The sequence below is a fragment of the Aquila chrysaetos genome, chromosome 15, assembly GCF_900496995.4.
Source record: "Aquila chrysaetos chrysaetos chromosome 15, bAquChr1.4, whole genome shotgun sequence".
NCBI lineage: Eukaryota > Metazoa > Chordata > Aves > Accipitriformes > Accipitridae > Aquila > Aquila chrysaetos.
Genome location: NC_044018.1, coordinates 5,853,353 through 5,874,141, shown reverse-complemented (window position 1 = coordinate 5,874,141; position 20,789 = coordinate 5,853,353). Strand labels below are relative to the sequence as shown.

At 36.8% G+C, this 20,789-nt stretch overlaps 1 protein-coding gene across 9 annotated transcripts in view; it reads left to right on the top strand.

Annotated features, from left to right (window-relative positions):
- The window catches only part of SUPT3H (SPT3 homolog, SAGA and STAGA complex component), a 282,301-nt gene that overhangs the window by 164,584 nt on the left and 96,928 nt on the right, over window positions 1–20,789 (top strand). The window lies entirely within an intron of this gene.

Here is a 20,789-nt window from a genome sequence, read left to right as displayed (position 1 = left end):
ATTAGTATAATATTAATTTTATGGTTAAACTACATTTAATTGTTTCCCTACTTGGCACTAGAATTTAATGCTGCTGACATCACTATGTATTTTACATGCCACTGAGAAATAATTGTTCATTTATTGATGCAGTATGCTACAATAAGCACATTTTAGGTGCAGTCAAAATATAAACATTAGATTGAAATACAATTTCTGATGTAAAAGTGTGGCATTTATTAAATGCTAAAGGAGAGACTTGCCAGCTAAATGTGTAATGTTTCTGACCGTTAAATATATTATGTGAAATAGTTATATAGAATATATAAAATGATTGTAGTACTGCCCACTTAGGTATTATGCTGATTTATGAATTCAGCTAGAGTCCCTAGTAAATACCAAAATTGCTGATTCTAGGTCAGTATTTATTAGGTTGGTAAATTTTATGGAGAGGAAGGATTTGTGCATCCCAGAACTGACAGAGAAAGGTGTTATTTATGTAGTTAGAGTGAGAATGCAATTGTAATTTCACAGCTGAGCTGAAAAAGGTTATATACTTTCTTCATATTCTAAATTACTTTCTAAAATAGCTTATAAAACCACGTGTACTACAATAGTAAATATTATTTAAAGATCTAAGAGGCTAATGCTCAAGATTTACTGTTCCGTATCATAAGCAGAAACTTCTTACCTTTCCAAAATTACGTGCAACATACTGATTCAGATGCACAAATCAAAACAGAGAGAGGCAAACATTATTCTCTGGGAAAATATTTTGAAATTCAGCAAGTGTTTTGAAAATTTTTATCATTGTTTATTGTAAGTGTTCTAAGATTGTGAAAATGAAGTGTTGCTCATAAATACCACGCAGGCTGAATGGCCAAGGGCAGTTCTCATCTCTAACATGCAGGCTTCTACCCAAAGCAGTTTCATCCAGTTTGAGTACTTGGTTTTATTATGTTTTTACCAAAGTTCATAAAAACTGCAAGTGGAACAAACAATACGGTATGTATATACAGTTATTTTTATTCAAGGAGACTGGATCAGCACAAAAGTATTTTTTAATGCAACATAATGTGAACAGTCTCCATTTCATCAATTAGTGGCCTTATCCGTACTGAGAAGTGTCTGGTATCTTATCTGTGTGCTGAAAAGGCAATGAGGTGTTTTATCATTTGAAAAATAAAAAGACATGTTGTACCATGCTAGTGCGATTTATAGAGTTTATCTTACTATCCTGCTTGGGAATTTATGTTTCAGCACCGATAATATAGCTCATTTAAATGACTGAGAACAAATAATGCTCTTTTTTTACCATATCTTAAGACAAAATGTCTTATGATCGTTTCTGTTGCTCACTGAGAGCTTAATATTTTTGCCTGTGTTTTTGCATGAGGTGTTTGGAGTTGACTGATCTCATAGCCTGAGAGAAGTGAGGCTGCTGCAGCTGCATGTCCCCCAGTCTGGCCAGTACCGAGGCTGAGTGGATTCCCACTACGCATATGCACATATATGTCGGCACACTCACACTACATATATAATTATACACACAACTAGCCAGAAAGATCAACGCAGGCAGAAAACACAAAATTCATGCGAACACAAACAGCACTGTTGGCCTCGTCCTGTTCCCCTCTTTGGCTGATCGGGATGAAAGGGTGTTAGTGGAAGAGATACAAATACACATACATACATGTACACGTACGTACACATATATCTTTATATACATGTATAAACACTATAGATCCCTCCAGCAGCTTGGCTTATATGGTCCCATAATTTTGGAGGATTACTTGAAGCACTAACAGGAATGTAAGCAGATAATTATTTTAAAAAATACGATTGGCAAAGTTGTGATCAGATAGTTACTGCATCTTAGGACCAAAATTATCCCAGATTCCTGTCCCGTGAAGGTTTAGAAGGAAGGATTTTGGGGGTAGGCGGGGAAAAGCAATTTTCAGTAGGTTTGGAACTATATCAATTCACCAACTGTGTGTCTCTGCTGTGTAAATGATATTCCCCCATCACATGCTGAACTGGATGATTACTTCAATGGGTGGTTTTATGGCCAAAACCAGCAGCCTGGGGCTCCTGTGTCTTTATCACAGACTGTACTACATGAAGTGCAAAGCTGCAAAGTTTACTTGACAGTTTGAAGCCGGAGTAATTTACTTGACCGAGACCTTAATGTAACTCTTTACAGTACATCATCATCATTTGAACAGAAGGGATGTGCTTTAAAGCAGGAATCGGTGGTGTTTGCCAGACGGAGCTCCAAACTAAATGCTAGATGAAGAATTGCTGTTACTGAATTTGCTTACTTTGTAATTGCAAGTGCATTGGGGATACTGGATGAACTGTTTAAGAATGTTGGAACACCTGCGTATGGCACAGCACCTTTATTTTAACAACCCTATAGGTGCTCACACAGCAAATTATCACCCCAATGAATTCCCTTCATTTTGAGTTGACTCTTTGCCAAACAAAAGACTTAGCTGATAGAAAGCTGGCTGAGGCACAATTGCTTTTGGATTATAACCCTGAATTTAACAGCATGGGTCAATGGATGCTTTTTTTTTTTTTTTTAAAGATACCGTGGTTACAAACCTGTTAAAGCTAAATCAATTTAAGCACAAATTTTGTTTATCAGCTGTTTTAGAACTGGACTGGAAGATGTCCATGATGATTTGAAAATGACTGTGCTCATTGTCACACTGAAAATAATATTAAAATATTAATGTCTTGTTTATGTACGTGACTTTCGTATAATGCTTGCCTGTGAGGGGTTGCCTTATTTCTTTAGTCACAGGGCATTTTTATCTGTTTGTTCCTGAACTGTATGCCAGCTATATCACAGATAAATTGGACTGAATAGTCTAGAATCATTGCTCAATGTGTTTTTCAAAGAAAGCGTGACTCGTAAATCATGACTGCTAATTAAAATGAATAATGCTTTTAATTAAAAATAAAATCTGTGCAGGCCCCAACAGGGTAAAGATATTACACATATGCCATGCTTCATCACCATTGTAAGTTAGCTTTTTGTACCTTTTTTTTTTTTTTCTCTGTCATGAACTTTCCCATTATGTTCTCCCTCCTTTCCATTATCCCTGTTCGTTATTTCTGGTTTCATTGATAATCTGATCTCTCAAGGTGCTTGACTGAGTGTTGGCTGATGAAAAGACGTTGTTTTTTGTCTCAAAATGCTGCATGAAAAGATAAAATTCTCAGATTTTAAATTCTTAAGGTAGGGGTTTATTGCTTTATTTGTCCTTGGAAGATATATATCTTAGTAACAGTTGAATTCTTGTAAAAAAGCCACCAACAAAACTATTTGAGGGAGGGTGGAGACAACTTGCCTGCCTATTGAAGTGCATCTTTCGTCATCAGAACAATAGCTGGTTCTTTTCCCTTGTCAACTGACCATCTTTTTTCCTTCCATTTAATTAGCTGAGATCTTGAACAATTCTGTCCTTGGCCTTCTGCTGCCTGTTCTGATAATCCCTGAGGATACTCGGGATAGGATGACGAATCACAAGAAAAGACGTTCTGATTTTTTGTTCCTCTGCTGATGGGACAGTGCTGTGTCTCATATGTATGGAGATAGAACCGATTTCTTGAGTTTTACACTGGGCTTTGTTATTTATTGATTGTGCAAGTGCACGCAAATTATCCAGCGCCTCTGAGCTGCATTCCTCTGTCTGTAGGGAGGAATATTTCTTTGTCTGTAAAGCCATAAATAAAATTTATATAAGTGCTATCACTAAACATCCATATAGGAGGAGACACCTAATAGGTCTCTCCCACCAGTCTTTTCATATATGCCTCTCAGATGGCTGCTCAGGGCGACAGAAGGGGAAGCATTGAGAACGTAAGAAAAAAACTCATTCCCTTTTCATTTCGTATGCCCAGTGCTACATACAGCTGGTAGGGCAAGCTTTTAGGAGAAGAAATTGTAGGGGAAATTCTGTTCTACTTCCAGCCCTCTGGCTGCCACGGATGGAAACTTTGTAGATTTTGCTTCTGAATTCCAAACAATTATCCACTGGCATGTGCAAATACGTTTTTTTCATAAGGCCAATCAACCACATCTGGTGGCTGATTTTTCTCAGGTATTGCAAAACCCTTTTTATGAGGGCAACATTTTATTCAGCAGAATAAAGAGGTTTATAATTCTTTAAAAATGAATGCATAAGTTTTTAATGTTTACCAAAAATATTTTTTTTTTCCTTAAACGGTGCCTGTAAAGTAGTGAGCTATTTCTGCTGCACTTTATCTCAAGTGTTTTAAAGGCGTCAAAATTATAGAAAGCACATCAGGCCTATTCTGAACTGCAGACATCCTTAATTTTACATCCTGTAAATTTAACAGCTGACAGATAATCCTATCTGGGCCGTCATTTCAATGATTCATCATTCACATCTCTGCGACTAGAGGTGGTAAAGCTATTGAGGTAATAAAATTGAAGGTGGCAATAATTTCTAGGAAGCCAAGGAAGGTTTTGAGAACTTTCCAACTCATGTTGGTAAATGGAGGGATTCAGGACATGCGTATCTATGCACGTCATTTATTTTTGAGTACCAGATTTGCTGAGTGTACATTTGATGACTCTTGATGGGAAAAGGTGATGCAGAAAAAGCATCAGATGTGACTGAACGTGTGTACATTGGGTATATATGGCATTGCATTAGCAGCAAAAACTTAGTTTTTCATTTCTTCTAGGCCTGGCTAATGAACCTCATCAGACAAAATATTGCATTACCTGTAGTATCTGCATTGTCATGAACAGGTATTTTTGACTAAACAGACTGTAGGCAAATTAGTTCTTTTCTGTGAATAACCTAAGAGAAATGAATTCATCTGTGTTTCCACTGGAACTTCGTGATCATCAGGCCTAAAGCTTATGGTATAAGGTATCCAGAACAATAATTATTATAAGGCTTGAAAAGAGACTTGTCCTGCATTTGAATGAGACTAAAATATCTTGAAGTTTTCTTTGAAATACGGAAGAGAACCTCCTCTTCACCAGGGTTCAGTGGTGTGCATAGTTGCCTGGTGTACACAGGAGGTTGATACTCAAGTTTCTGCCCAATTCAGGCAAGGGAATTCAACTCCAGCTTTCTCTCTCCTGGATGAGATCCATAAAAGCTTGATTCCCCTTTGTTCATTTTTTCCCTGTGTTAGCCATTGCACTTTTTGTGAAGAATCAAATGTCTGTTGGCCAAGTAGAGTGACAGGGACCATGTTCTTATCCCACTAGAGTTTGGTAGTTCATGTATGATGTGCTTTAAAAAAAGAAAAGGTTTGCTTCCCAACAAAATAAAACAAGGAAGTATTGATACAAAGAGGAGTCCTTCAAAGAGAGAGTTAGAAAGATTGCCCATGCTTCATAGCTGGGTTTTGGCATTCAGTAGTGATGGTTGGTCTCAGTCTTTAGTATGTGTATTTCCTCTGAAAGTTTTGGAGAATCAGTATTGTCAAAACAAAATGCATTTTGTCAGAAAATTGGTAGCAAATTCAACTTATGCTTCATTTGGCCTTTCTGGCTTCATTTCCCCTATTCATTATACCCTACACTTAGTTGCTAATATGCTCCACTTTGGCAGTTGTGCACTCTTATGGAAAAGCTCTTGGTTTTTGCAATTTTCCAGAATATCATGAGCCCAACTGTAAACAGATACTGCTATGATGTATACACTTAAATGTATAAGCCTTGCATTTTGCTTTATGTGCCTTTTTATTCACGTGCACCAGAGAGAGATCTCTTTGTATTTAATTCTGAATTGAAGATGGTTGAGAAAAGAATTGGTCATGCTAAAGCATTAGGAAAATGTCTAGTCCTCCTGAATGGATTAAGAGATGGAGGTGCCTGCGCGATTAAAAGAGTTAGGCATTACTTTACTAAGAAATAGTGCTACTTCTCTGATAGAACCCACTTTTATGTATGCATCTCTGCGACTGGTCTTTTAAAGCTCAAAATCCAATGAATGGTGTGAGAGCTTTTCCGATTTTCTTGCCTTATTCTTTCCAGCAGTGGGCAAAAGTGGTATATGTCATTTTTCAGAGTGCCATATTTCACACTTCAGTTTAATTTGGCTGATAATGATTTGTTAAGCAAATGTAAGTATGTAGAGCACATGCTGGGTCTCACACATAAAGTGTTCAGTCACTTCAGCAGTTCCTTTAAAATCCCACTCCTGCCTTATAAAAGCTGCAGGTGCAAAACAGTTTGCCTCTGTACTAGCTCAAACAGAAGATAAAGGTAATATGGAACTTTAATATTCAGTATAACTCTCTGGCAAGTATAACGTTGTAAGAAGGGGACTGGGTTGGTAGTTTCCATCAGAAATACATGTTCTAATGAATGGGCTTACTCTTACCGCATGAACTGTTACAGGGAAAGGACAACGGATCATGACGTGCACCAAGCCTGTGACAGCTAGTAAGCATTAGAAGTGGAAAATATGGCTGCTCTTCTTGCATTTGCAGGGAAGAGCTGTGTTTGAGACTCTTTTGATCTGTGGTCCCGAAACTGTGAAGTGATTCTTCTCACAAGGGTTACATCATTTCTAAAGCTTATTTTAAAGTGGAGGGGCTTTTTTCCACCTAAGGAGAAACACCATATTCTTCTGATCTTTTTCTCCCTCCACTATGTAATTCAATGTATCTTTCAACAGAATTTTCTTACGTTCTTTGGGCATCCCACAAATTTCTGTTCTTATCCCATTTCCTTTTCATCAGTGGGCTCTCTAGCCTCATCTGCTTTCAGGGATTCAATATCAGCCTAACACTGGTGTTTTGAATATTTCTCTCTCCACTCTCGACTTGTCTGGACTGCATTTTGGCATGTTTCCCTAGAAGTACTTTTTTATCCACTGAAATTCAGTAAGGACAAAACCAAGCTCCTTATCTTTTCTCCCTTACTCTCTGAGGGTTGATTAACGCTGTAGCGTTCCCTGGGACATGGGGCCTTCTGCCTGTTTTTTCTCTGTATCTTCATTCTGGGCCATACCTTAATCTTGCCGCTTTTTCAACACAATATTTTAGATAGTTAATCTTCATGTCCATATTGCCAAAACTATCATCTGCTTCCATGTTCGATATGATAGGAGTCATTCCTCTTTATATTTTTAGAGTAGCATTTGACCATTTTATAGTTCAAGGAGAATATTAGCATCATGAGCAAAATCATACTTGCTGCTTTCAGCTCAAAAGTATTTAACATTTACTATGCATCTATTTTCTAGCCTCTTAAAGAAAACAGTAAAACAGGAGGAAGTGAAATTTTAGAAAAACCCTTTTTAAATTGGATTAATTATTTAGCTTGCTTATTTCTAACTTAATTGAACATTTTTTTAGGTTTTTTTCTGATGATTCTTCATTGAAGATTTACTTTTTTCAAAAGCCATATTATTTGAGTACATAAAAAATGCATAAGCCTTTTGAAGTAAGAAATTTATTTTCATCTTGGCTAACTTGAAAATGACCAAGTGCATTTTTCTCACAGTCAAACCAAAACATTTTCTTAACTGAAATTGGGCATAGAACATGGCAAAAGAAAAGCTAATTACAGAAAAATGAGAATAAGTGAGAACGGGATTTATAGTGAAATTTGCTTTCAAAAACTTTAGAATATTAAAAAAAAATATGAAAACGTGAAAGGACATTCAAATTAAGCTGTCATACGAATCGAGTCACGCATAGCTGTGTTTTTTTGTATTTTATCCAAAGAGCAGGAGTATGGAATGATTTCGAATAGAGATCATGTTTTACTAGCCATCATTGGTGCTACTGGAAGAGATGTGTGGAGGAAATAGTAGAAAATTTTAAGAATACTGTAAAACACAGGTGACCTTTTAAAAATGAATATCTGTGTTTTGTGGAAACTGTGCTAGAAACTTGAAGAGCAAGACATGAGATGCAAACACAGTCCCATTTCCCACACTTCCTTGCCCATGACCTCAACCTTGGCTTAGGCTCGAGTGCTAATTAGCGCTATGCTCATCTTTTCCTGAGCACAGGATACCACTGATGTCAACTTGCAGCAAACTATGGACAGGTTATTTTGTGAAGTGGATGGCAGCTAAAGATCAGGGGCTGATTTAATTTAGTACTTTAGATCATGTTCGAATTGTGGTCCCAGCGGTGGAAGGGAAGCGTGCGACTCGGTTTTCCCTTACTCTTACTCATTATTGAAATGGCTACTGATGTGGGAGGTGGGAACACAGATAAGAAAGAAAAGAGGATAGATAAAAATAGTTAGAAAGGGCAGTGCTCTGATTACCTATTCCCCCATCAAAATGAACACTGTTTAGATTATTTTCCTTGACAGAGAGATAAACTGTGGCAGATTATTATTCTGGTTTAGAAGGATGGAGAGAATGGCAAACTTGAAATTAAAACTTAATTATAAAATAGCTGTCCCAACACACCACTGGCTACACCACTATTACAAAAAGTGAACTTGCACTAGAGCACAATCTATCCCAAATGACACCTACATAAAATAATGATGCAGAAAATAAATATGAAATGGAAGACCAGGACAGGAAATCATTTTGGCGTTTAGCTCTGCCGAGACCAAGGGGATTCACTTTCTGCTAGGTATGTGTGAGTTCAAGGGCATTGCTGGATTGCAGGAAACTCTTTCTGATGTAACTATAAAGCCTGAAAATGAAAGTAATATTTATAGACTTACTTTAATACTTGGCATTTTTACACTGGAAGTAGGAGCAAAAGGAAATTTTGAGAATGAATACATTTAATTTCTAGGACTCATGTATGCATAACTGTACTGAAGCCAGAAATGCCATTGTATGCATTGAGTGGATAATGCACACTATTAGTAGAAGCTGCTTATTAATATTTAGATAAGGAATTTGTCACTTTACATCTAAGATAATATTATTAGTAAGATCAGAGCCACTGCTTTAGTCTGTAGTTAATAGAATACACCACTATTTCTACTTAATTAAAAACCCCTTTCATTATAAGAAGCTATTAGCAAAAGTACATTGAACTTTTAAAGATACAAATCCACCGAAATTAAGCTAGATTGTCAAACTAGGGGCTATTTCATTTTATGTCTGGATATAATGTATGTCAAAAGAATTTCCTGTTATTGCTACAACACTCAACTTTGTGTTTGGGCCAAATGGCATCCATCAAAAAATCATTTAGCCTTGCTTTGATTTTGTTGAATATAATCTTCAAGAGAATAAATGCAGATTCACTAAACAACTTGATTTACATCTTAAACCAGTGTCACGATGGATGATGCATTTCCCGGAGACACAGGACATGTGAATTCTGTTGGTGATTCTCTCTTTGTTCGCATGGACTGTGCAAGCCTGAATTTCTACAACTGGATGAAGGTTAAAGAAATGGGAAGCACACAGATGCATGTTTCTATGCATTGTGAGATAGCTGTGGGAAATCAGCATATCAAATTATCTTTTTATATCTAGTTTCTGACATTAAATGTCATTTAACAAAACATTCAAGGCTCATCAACTGACCATACATTAGGATTCACTAAACTTATCAGTAGGACAACAAACGGTGGACATCACAGAGTGCTTTAAAGAATTACTTGCACAGAGCGCTGTAATACTGATTAGGTTGAAGATGAGTGGAGGGAGATATATGAAATATGGTTTGTTTCTGAAGACAAGTGGCGGATAAAAGTTTTAAGTATTCTCCAGTGGGTCATACTCAGGACGGGGTCAGGTACCGAAACGATGACCCAGAATCAGTAAAATGTAAAGTGACCTTAGATGAATTAATTTTTATTTCTGTGTCTCAGGTATTAAATTAGAAAAATGGGGATAATTTTACTGAGTTTCCTTGTAAAGTACTCTGAGACTATTAGAAAAAGGCAGTATAGCGTATGCATTTTGTGGTGGTGTCTGCTTATTTACAGCCTGAAATGTGTCCTGGCGTGGGGGACCTCAATCTCCGTTCCATCATCCTTGCCACCAGTTTCATTGCAAGTGTCTGTAAAAAGCAGAAACACTATGGTGCTGCCTTCTCATGAGACAAATGTCTTCTTTCATTCATTAGCTGATGTATTACAGTTTATTACATCTGTAAGGTATAAAGGGAAATATATCTAAAGAGAATCTAAAAACCCCAACAGCCTTACGTTTATTAACAATAGTAACTCTGGACTATAAATCACTGTTTACATGAATCCATTAAAAACGCCTTGATTCTGGAGCTATTCTGTAAAAACTTGTGTTAGGTCTTTAGGATTTAGCTTATAGGGTTTTAAGAAGGCAAATCTTAACTAGAAGAAATTATAAAGTTAACTGTGAGGTATGAGCTCAACCACTCTGCATTTTATTATTAGTTGCAGTATGTGGCTAAGTACACAGAGCAGAGATACTCACATCTGTAATGAATAACTGTTTTTTTTCTAAACGAAGCTCAAACACATATTAGCACAGCCTATTTATCTGAATGAACCAAGGCTGCAAATAATTAAGGAATCTACTCTGGGAATACTTACACCATCATAGAAGCTGATTTTCCTTCAAGTTGTATCAAAGGAAACCCCAATAACCTTGCTCAACTCGTTTTACACACAACTGCTGTTCATCAGGCTAGATAACTTGCTGCAAATGAACCCGTTATTTTTATGTATTTATTCGTCCTTCCTGAAGTAGTCAGCAAATTTCATCTTGTCCTTTGTCTTGTTCAGTGCACGGTGGGACTGCTGGTGTAAAGGAGCAGACCTTATTTCTTTTACTCCTGATTAGCAGTGCTGTTACAGGCTTTTCCTCGTGATCGATAGGTGTTGGGGAGCTGGCTACAGCTGACCGAGTTGACGGTCGTAGCAGCAACTCAAAGATGTGGTGAGGTTTGTCTTGCCTCCACCTGTGTTCCCTGTCTTTTGCAGAGTCCTCAGGACTGGCTTTCTGTACTTCCACTTTGTTGACACACTATTTTTGAGAAGAATTTTAATTTTGGTGTAGCAGTAGGTAGGGGACCCTATTCCAAATGGATGGGAGGGTGACTGTGGCGCTTGGAACCTGTACAAACAGAAGTAAACAATTTCCTTCACTCAAAAACTCTGTAAGAATATACAAAATACAGAGGGGAAGAAAACGGTGAAACCCCTGGAGACATCAAGTCCAACCCACTCAAAGGAGGACTGTCACCAGTACTAGATCTGGTCAGCCATGGCTTTGTCCAGCTCAGGCTTTGGAAGCTCCACGGAGGAATTTTTCAGAGCCTCTCCTGCTGAACTGCTGCAGGGCTGCTCTATCCGCCTGTGAGACGGGTTTTCCTAACATCCGACTCGATCCTTCCAAATTGCAATTTCTGGCTGTCGCCCCTCATTATATCATCTGACACTACCAAGAAGAATTTGGATCCGTCGTCTTTCTAATTGCTCTTCAAGTATTTGTAGGCAGCAGCCTATAATTATTTGATCCCTTTAGCTTCCCAAAACGTAGCTGATTTATTTGAATATTAATGCCAGCAGACATTCAGTTATGTTTATAGTTCATTCACATCTGAGATATCCAGTGCTGATGACTGGATTGCATTAAAATCTTTGATTTTTACTTCCATTCAGTACATTAGAAATAATTTCTTTCCATATACCTCTTCCATGAGTTACATTTGCTCCCATGCTCAAAATCCCAGTTCTTCTCAATGCTCAGGGAAAATTATTCTCCTGTTTTGGAACCATGTTTGGATTTTCCATCTCTATTTCATCCTGCACAGATTATCTTTCTTCATACTTTTTTATGTCTGAAGCCTCCTTTGCTTTGCTTCTTAATTTGACTTGGAAAGCTAATTAAGCTTTACTTTTGGCAGTTCTTTATTCCTATACTTCTTTACCTCTAATGGTATGGCTTTACTGCGTGCTGCAGATCCTATTCCTCCTCAGAAAGCCACTGATTGAAAAGTGATTTCTTACGAATGTAAGGATTTACTTTTATAGTATTCCAGGTCCAGGTTCTAAACTGCAAACTAGTGACTGTGTTGACATTGTTTATGCTACTGTCTCTTAGCTTTATATTAAAATGACTGATAGTATTTGTAAAGCTTTATGGAGTTTTGCAGGTTTTTAGTTTAAATGTTTAGTTGGTTTTTGGTTTAAATGTCACTGAGAATTACGATAATATATGATATAAGGCTGGCCCACTTACTCTAAATTAGAAGAGAAATATATTGGGCACAGTTTTTATGGTTTGCGTGTCTGCTAAATCACCTCTGCATTTCACAGCTTTAGGCGCTGGAAAATATTTATAGTTTTTGCTTAGGAGTGCATACAAGTTTAGATACAAAAAACTCTTAAGTTAAAGCTCAGAAGAGGTTTGGTCATTTGTTTTTTCTTTTATATCTCTGCATTATTTTGCAGATGTTTCCTATTGCATTAGAGAAGAATCGTTACCAGTGAAGGAGTGTGGTTAATTGGTTGGTGAGGGAGGCAAAGAGAGGATTTTTTTTCTCCTGGTCCTGTCTTTGCCCATGTGCAGTGAGTTGCTCCGTGCCTCCTTTTGCCTATTTGTAAAATGGCTGTAGAACAGATATCACTGTCCTATGAACAAAAATGTAAAATTGACATAGGTAACCTAGCTTTTCCAAAATAAAGAAACCAACATTAAAAGCAACCCAAAAAGGGAGTGATCTGTATTAATGAAGAATGTTTCATTCATTCTTAGTAATCTTATCCCTTACTTTCTTGACTTGTTAAATCCCTTCAATAATCAGTGTTCCTTCTTGAAACTTACCCAACCTTGCAACTTTTCTTCATCTACCCTGCATTTCACTTTGAATCAGTCCTCCTTCATGTCTTTTAGAAAAGCATCATCCACTCTGTCATTCTGAGAACAGAGATTTCTGTCTATTTTCATCATACCTTTGTTGATTTTACTCACACTTGTTTTCACTCTTTTTGGTAAACTTACTTATCAGTTTGTGACTGATATTTGAGTTCACTTCCTTATAAATACATCACAAAAATGGAAGTGTTGTATAGTTTTTGAGGAATGAAGGTGCTTTTCCATTTGTGTTTTGATGCTTTTTTGTTGTGTGTTTGGGGTGGTTTTTTGTTGGAAATTCATCAATTGCACTTTAGCCTTAGATAGTCTTCCCCCTATTTCCATAAACACTGCAGAGAATACCTCTAATAATTAAAGAAATATGTACCCTTTTGCCGACCCTTTAGACTGCATGCTTGTGTGCTTGTGGAGAAATATCAAGGTCTCTTCTTGAAGAAATCCGTGCTACCATTTTTTAGGAGCTGAACGATCTGAATCCTGGTGATTGCAGATGCCAATCTGCAGCATGGTTTTCCTGAAGAAAATCAAGATTTTTCTTTTTATCTTTGCTTTTTTGCGCTGAGCCCTGCCTCTCGAAGATTTTGGTGATGTTTCAGTGTTTCTTAAAATCAAACATGTAGTGCTAACGCTTTCCTTTGTGGCTCCCAAAGGACAAAGAAAAATGCTGGAAACACTGGTTTTCCTCCTCCCCACTGGCATCATTGACATTATCTTCTTCTGACTCCTCTGATACCAGTAATGGATATCCTGGCTTTGTGCTCAGCCTTAGTAACTTAACACATGAGCAGTTGTAGTGGAGCTGCATTTAATTAGAAGATTGTAGAGTTGAATTCCCAAAGCAGAGATCTCCTCAGGGCAGGGGAAATTATTTGTCCTCTCCTAATGGATGTATATAGGTCCATGGCTTGGGCCTGTTGCCCATTTCCAGAGATTTTTGCAAAAGACCAAGTACTTCTGTCCCTTGACATGAATCTCGATTCCACTATTTTTTCAGACTTCTTGCTCATTCAGTTGATAGTTTACTGGATTGACTCTCGACTGACTGTCTGCCAAAGCCTTTCTGGTTCATAACCATTTTGAGAATGTGCAAGTTTTAATTGTGAAACATTGATAGGTAAAATATTTAGAAATTCACTGAATTCAACCGAACGTCCCTATAGCCAGTTGAAGTCTGACTGTAGCCAATAACTTGAGTTTCAAGAGGAGAATAAGAAATATGCCAGGTATGATGAGATTCATGGCATATTTTCTTGGTTTCCTACACATTCGGCAGGTGAAGTCTGGGTTCTCTAGATACATTAGGGACAAGTAGCCTCCTAACATTTTCCATTGAAGATCAGACCTCTTTAAAAAAATGCAAGAATCACGGAGTTCTGCGAGACACTACATGGCTGAAAGGTTTTATTTATTTATTTATTTATTTGTTTTTATTTTTCATAGACTGTGTTAGAAGTTTAGAAGTAGACTGTGGACCAAATTGCTAGTAGTGCACCATGAAAATCTTCGATCTAGGAAATTTCTGCAAATAGCTTTTTCTGTCTTGTTTCCTTTATCCCTGTCAAAACCTCTCTGCATCTTTCCTCAGTAAACTTCATGGCTTATACTCACCCCCTTCATGTCATCCATCCTGCAGTCTTGAGACGGCAGTCCAGTCTCTGGTGAGCCTAGGGAATCGGTCTCTGTTGCCTCCAGGATAGCTTTTTCAAAGAAATGCTTTCTCCCATACTGCCCTTAGGCTTAGGAGTAGCTTTCCTGAACAACTTCAAAGATATTTTCCATTGTTCTTCAAATTATCTGTGAAATGCCCTCATAGTTTAGTGTATTCTAGTTTTGAGAAAAGATAGTATTTCCATGAAAGGTTATTTCAGAGCATCTCCACACAAGTCAAAGTGAATATAAATTATATGAAAGATCACTGCATTTGCACATTCGTATCCCAGTTGTGGACTCTATACCAGTTGCCAAGTTATCTATTCCAACATTTTAGAATTCAGCCTATCTTTTCATTATAGTTTAAAGCCCTCCCATTTTTTTTATGCCAAGAACATACTTAAGAAATAAAATGCTTTAACTTTTCCAACAGTTGCACTCAATTTGAAGGATCTAGTAAACATTACTGAAGCACAGCTAAGGGAAATCCCCTATGGCTAATAAAATATTGGTAGTAATAGCAGATAAATTTTGAAGTTTTCATAATAGATTATCTAAACATCTCCAATGCAAAGCATAAAACAAAGCAGGCCCAGAAGCTATTGTATAGTTTTTAAAGTATCTTCAGATTCTAGAGAGAATCTGAATAAATGTAACAATTGTTAAATTATTGATGTTCTGGCAGAAATGTTGCTAATTTTTTTCCCTATTGTTGCCGATATTTCTGTTAAGAGTTTCAGAGTACATTTTATGGGTTTTTTTTTATGTTAGCGACATCTTCCTACCTCCCAGTAGTTTGATTTTAACCATTTGCATAGTTTCAGTCCATTAAAACTGTCTTTTAGCAAGAGGAAGTGTAGTAATTTATCCTTACAGGGATGTTGTGACTCAAACACTCCCTTCTCTTCCTGTTGCTCAATCCAATGTAATTAAATAATAGATTTCATTTCATAACTTTGCAGTAGCAATAAAGAGGAAATTATGTTCAGAAGGCATGTTTATTTTTTTTCCCCAGCCTCTTCATGGTTTAAAAGTGATTCTTTCTCTTCGTGCTAAAGTAATGTGAAACAGCCTTTTCCAACTTATGTCCTTGGGAAATGAATGTTAATTAAAGAATGAACATGAAATAAGACTTAGGAAATCAGTGCCGTTTTTCAGACACAAATATCTGTTGTTCAGATTTTACATTTATGCTCCTTCGTGTTGCTTTCTTTTCTTTCTCTGAGCAAGACCTCCCTCCTTTTTTCTTTCATCTTCCCAAGAGAAAATGTGATGTTCATGCTATCATCTGTACAATTTACCTTGCATTTTTTGAAGCTCTGAGAATTATGATTCATATAAATAAGAAAGAAAACACAGGAAACCAACACATATATACAAAAATTTGGAATTCCTTTCCTATTATTTTTACATGAAAATAGGCCTACCTTGGCCCGGGACTATTGTTTTCATAGATTTCCATCTATTTTTATCTTTATCTTGGATTAGAAGATTCTTGGAAGAAAGGTGCTATAGCTTCAGGATTTTGAAGCCATTTTGAAATAAACTGAAGGGAGATTTCTTGATAGAAGAGAAAAATTTCGTAGAATTTTCTATTTTATTACACAGTCTGATTATACCTTGTCCCCATTGACATATTTTTCTCTACGATTAAATATTACAGAACAGACTGAGACTGTCTCTAGTGTCGTAATGTATACTCCACGCATATATTGTGGTTGAAAAAAACATTAGAATCAAATGTTTTTTCACCTCTTTTTTTTCTATTATAGTTTTCTTTTTCTATTGATAATTTGGGTATATCTTGCAAATTGACACTTACCTGCCTGTCAAAATTCTGCAAGCAGTATAATTTACCTTAAGCCCAGATGCCCATACGGCCTGTCTACTATCCAAAACCATTTAAACCAGTAGTCATTTACACATATTGTGTTCCTCACTGTTTAGTCTGAGCGATCCTGTAGCATTTAGTTGTAGTCACCATGCAAACTGAGAAGGTCCTACTTGGTCGACGGGCATTTGAGCAGATGAGGATAGAAAATAAGAAAAGAAGAAAGACCAATGTGAATAATTTCAGGTAAAATCTTTTAAGTTGCAAAGTCTTCCATCACTAGCATAGTATTTCCAAGTATGAACATAATGGCATATCTCTTAAGGGCTGTGAATAATTGTAGAGCTTTTTAATGGAAGATGTTGCCGTTTTGTATTTTTGATTGAACCTGAATCCTTTTTTTCTCCTTCTGTCTCCTAGTCTAAATTTTCAAAGCAATGTCTTGCTTATGTCCTTTGCGGGATTTAATTTTTTAAAGTATGTATTTGTCCTTTATTTTGAGGTGTTTGAAGAAAATTTTTTTTATGACTTTGGGATCAGTTCAGTCAGAGGATCAAGGTCCTGTCTTCTCTATATTCACTGCACTGATGGTTGCCTGCTCTTCGTAGTAATACTTGCTTTGCAGTTCTTTCATTAGCCTGGGGCTTGCTCTAAAAGCACTTTATCTCTGTGCTTGGAATAGGTAAATATATGTCTTATTTTCCCTGTGACAAACAGTGAAGCCTGATTCCAATTTGCTGTCATATGGGAAGGAAGAGTATTTATTTAGTGTTCTGGTGAAACTAATATAAGGCAGTGATTGTTTTCCTGTGTGAGCAATGTAAGGATGCATGATTTAAACAAATGTTACTCTCTACAGCAATGGGAGAAAGAAACCTGTTTATATTAGATGGTCTCTCAATCAACAGAGAAAAGTTTTTTTTCTGCTTGCATCATTGGAAACTGCGTAACAATAATCCTGAATGGTGGTTTCTTCTGGGATTTGAAACCAAAGGACAGGAAGCTGTGGTATAATGTAAACCTCTTCTGGTTTGCATGCCATAGTAATATTGGAGAAAGAAAAGAAATAGAAATAATTGATGGAGAGGAAATAAATCTGAGTTAATAGACTAAATATTTGAAAATAATATTATCTTCACTACTTAAGAAAGGTAAATTCTAATTGCTTTTTTTTGTTTTACTAAAGGAAAGGTGAATGCATTTATTGCTGAAAAGATTGCACATTCTTATTTTTTCAAAGTAACCTTTAGTACCAAAAAAGCATTCAAAGATGTAACTTAGATGGAAGTAATAGCTAGAGTTGAGATTCTCAACTTGGAATTACTATAGTAATACTGCTGTAAAAGTGAAACAGCTCATTGTGAAAGTTGGAGTCCAAAGGTAGTTAGTTTTATTATAATTTGGACTAGATGACCTTTAAACGTCCCTTCCAACCCAAACTATTGTATGATTCTGTGATAAATTCCTCCAAAACATCAGGATTTATTCAGTTTAGATACAGGGTAATTTGCTGCCAGTGATTTACAGTGGGATGGCAGCATTTACCTCCGCGTCTAGAATATCCTGACAATCCTAGAACATGGACAGTCAATAGAGGACCTCTACACTCATCTTCTTCAGAAATACAGAGATGCGTTTGCAGAGGTTGGAGTGCTTTTAGCCATGAGAATTTTTCAGTTTCATATTGGCTAATGAATCTTTCATATCTACAAAGTTCACACTTCACAAAGCTTTTTTCACGGTCTCTTGCTCATTCTGAAGAACACTACTCTATCATTTCCCCTTGGATGATATTTTTCAAGCTTATTCTTTCTCCCTTGTATAATAATAACTAGAGTAGAAGTTTCCAAGTTTGTTTTCTTGCTTGCTCTTATCATCACCAGCAGTGGGAGAGAGCATCACCAGCGGCCATCTCCAGCGCTACAGCAAATCTTGAATTAACATCTGTGTAGCCACTGAATAATTTGACCATGTTAAAACTGAATTCAGTGAGTCTGAATACTTTTCAGCGCTTAGAGACTTTATGGTTTTAACGTTGTTGGTATAATTTCACTTTGGTCAGTATTGCCTGCTATAAATGTCAGGTGTGCAGTAGGGTTTCTTCTGTTTCATGGAGAGTAGAAGAATTACAGGTATAAAATGTTGGCCCAAAAAGTTGATTTTGGAATTAGAATTGAAAGAAGGAAAAATCGGAAAAAGTCATGACTGAAGCTTAAGTTGAAATGTAGTTACTGTTCACAAACGCATTAAATTCTTTTCCCTGCATGACAGAAAATGCAACAACAAGCTCTAATTTAAGAAACTGAGCTTAAATTATTTATAAAGAAGAGATTTAAAAAAAATACTTTGATTTAAAGCTCATCTTTTGCAAAATAGCAGTATTAATTTCATATTTACTTGGAAATTTATTTTCCTGATTTAATCTCTTAATATAATTTTAAAAAATCATACCATTTCCAATTGATGCAAATCTTCACTTTCAGAAGCAGAGCCTAGACTATTTGGCTTTAAAAATAAGGTATCATTTTTCTAAAAATTGTGCCTGTTTATATTTAAACAAGAATGGTTCAGAGTATCAACAAATGTGGGCATCAGCTATGATTATGCCTGCTAAAAATAAAAAATATAGAGCAGAAGGATTCAGCTTCCCTTAATCCCAGTTCGTGGTGGGATTGCTGCTCTACTGCCTACTGAACGGCAGGAGTTACTACACCATACCCAACGAGCTGAACAAATATGCACAATCCCTTGTGAAAATTGAATTATTCCACACATGAGAAAAGGTTTTCACCTGTTTTTTCCCCTCCCTTCTCCTATGGAGCAACACCTAAGTCTTTTAGACATTGGTAAAGAACGGAGTAGTGAGGCCCATATGTCTTGATCAGCAACCTGGATGGGTGACACAGGGTACGCTCCACGGCTTTGGTGATAATACTAAATTGGGGGATGGCTGACAAATGGCAGAGCTTCATTCCAGTGGGAGCTTGATAAACCTGAGGATCAGATAGACATAAATCTGGTAGGTGTCCACAACCGTGGCACAATAACCCCACGTATCACTGTGGTTTGGGAATCTGCTGCTCTGAGATGTGTTGTGGCATACAGTCCGAAGATGCCCTAGGTGGCCAAATACCGTCTAGCATCCTCTGATGTTGTATTTATACATTTCCTTGAAAAGAAATGGTATATGCTTTAACTTAGAATTGTTTAATAATGTTCAATTTTATGACATTGGTCAGTAGAACGCCTTCCTCTTCCAGCTGCAGTTTTTTTCCAAAGGTGTGTTTTCCTGTTAGCCCATTCCATTACACAAGCTGAGTCCATGTAGTTTTCTAAAGGCTGTGTACATTTTTCAGATTTTTTTTCTTTCTTTTGTATGTTTAGAAGGATCTTGTTTGTAACATGAAGAATATTAGCTCAAGCAAGCTGCAGGGTGTTCTGCTCTTGCTGTTTTCTCTCCCTAGAAGTATTTACCTTCCTTTGTTGCATTTCTTCTATTTGGATTATACTGTGTTGCTAAAAAACAAAAATCAAAACCAAAAGAAGGCTGCAACCTTTTCTATAATCAGAAGTATGTGGATTGTCAGTAGAATGAAGAGAGATGATGATGTCCAAAATTCTATTAAACGTTCAATTTAAACAAATGGGAATAATAACAAGATGTCTTTTCATCATCATACTAATCTGTAGGGGTCTTTGATCACAGTGGTATGGTTAAAAACGTGCAGGCTGAGATGGAGGGCTGTTTGCTGGAGTTCATAGGACTGGCTTTCACACAATTTCAGTCTGAAGGCAGCTGAGGAAAGGGCTGTTTTCTCCTTTGTTTGAACAGTCTGACTTCTGAAATTTAGATCAACTGCTTTGATGTCAAAGCCATCATTCTGTATTGAACCTGTAGACGTATTCTTTATGCTTTCAAAGAGAAAGGGTCCTTGTGTAACCTGCTTATTGCTGGACATACTTTGGCAATAATTCTTCTCCAGCTACTAGTAACTGGCTGCAGACTCTCTGTATCCCAGATCCGGCTCGTCGGGCTGGCTGAGCTGTGGAAACCAGAAGCCATTGCCACCTGCTAGAAGGCAAGACGAAGCAGTCGGTCTTGCTTCAGAAACTAAAGAGTAATATTTTTTTTGAAGAAACAAATATAACAAGTTAGGTACTTGAAAACAAGTTCTCGGTAAATGCCAGGGACAGTGGGTTATGAACTGATGTTTTCTTATTCTCATGATCTTTATCGACTGAACTGCACTGTATGTCTAAGCTAGAAAGTGCTCTTCTAAAGCCTCAAAATGGGACGCAGAGCTTTATCTTCTCAAGGTCACACATAATCACCTGGTGTTACATTAAATGGTCTTCAGTAAAAAATACTTAGATTCAAAACCGGATACCTAATAACAAGAAAATTGATTGTCTTTTAATCTGCAGATGAAAGTTTTAGGTTTTAGACAGCTTGTGATGATTTAGTCATGCTGTTTAACCCTTGTGTGGTCATCCTAAATCATTACCTATTAGAGTACTCTAATGGACTCCAT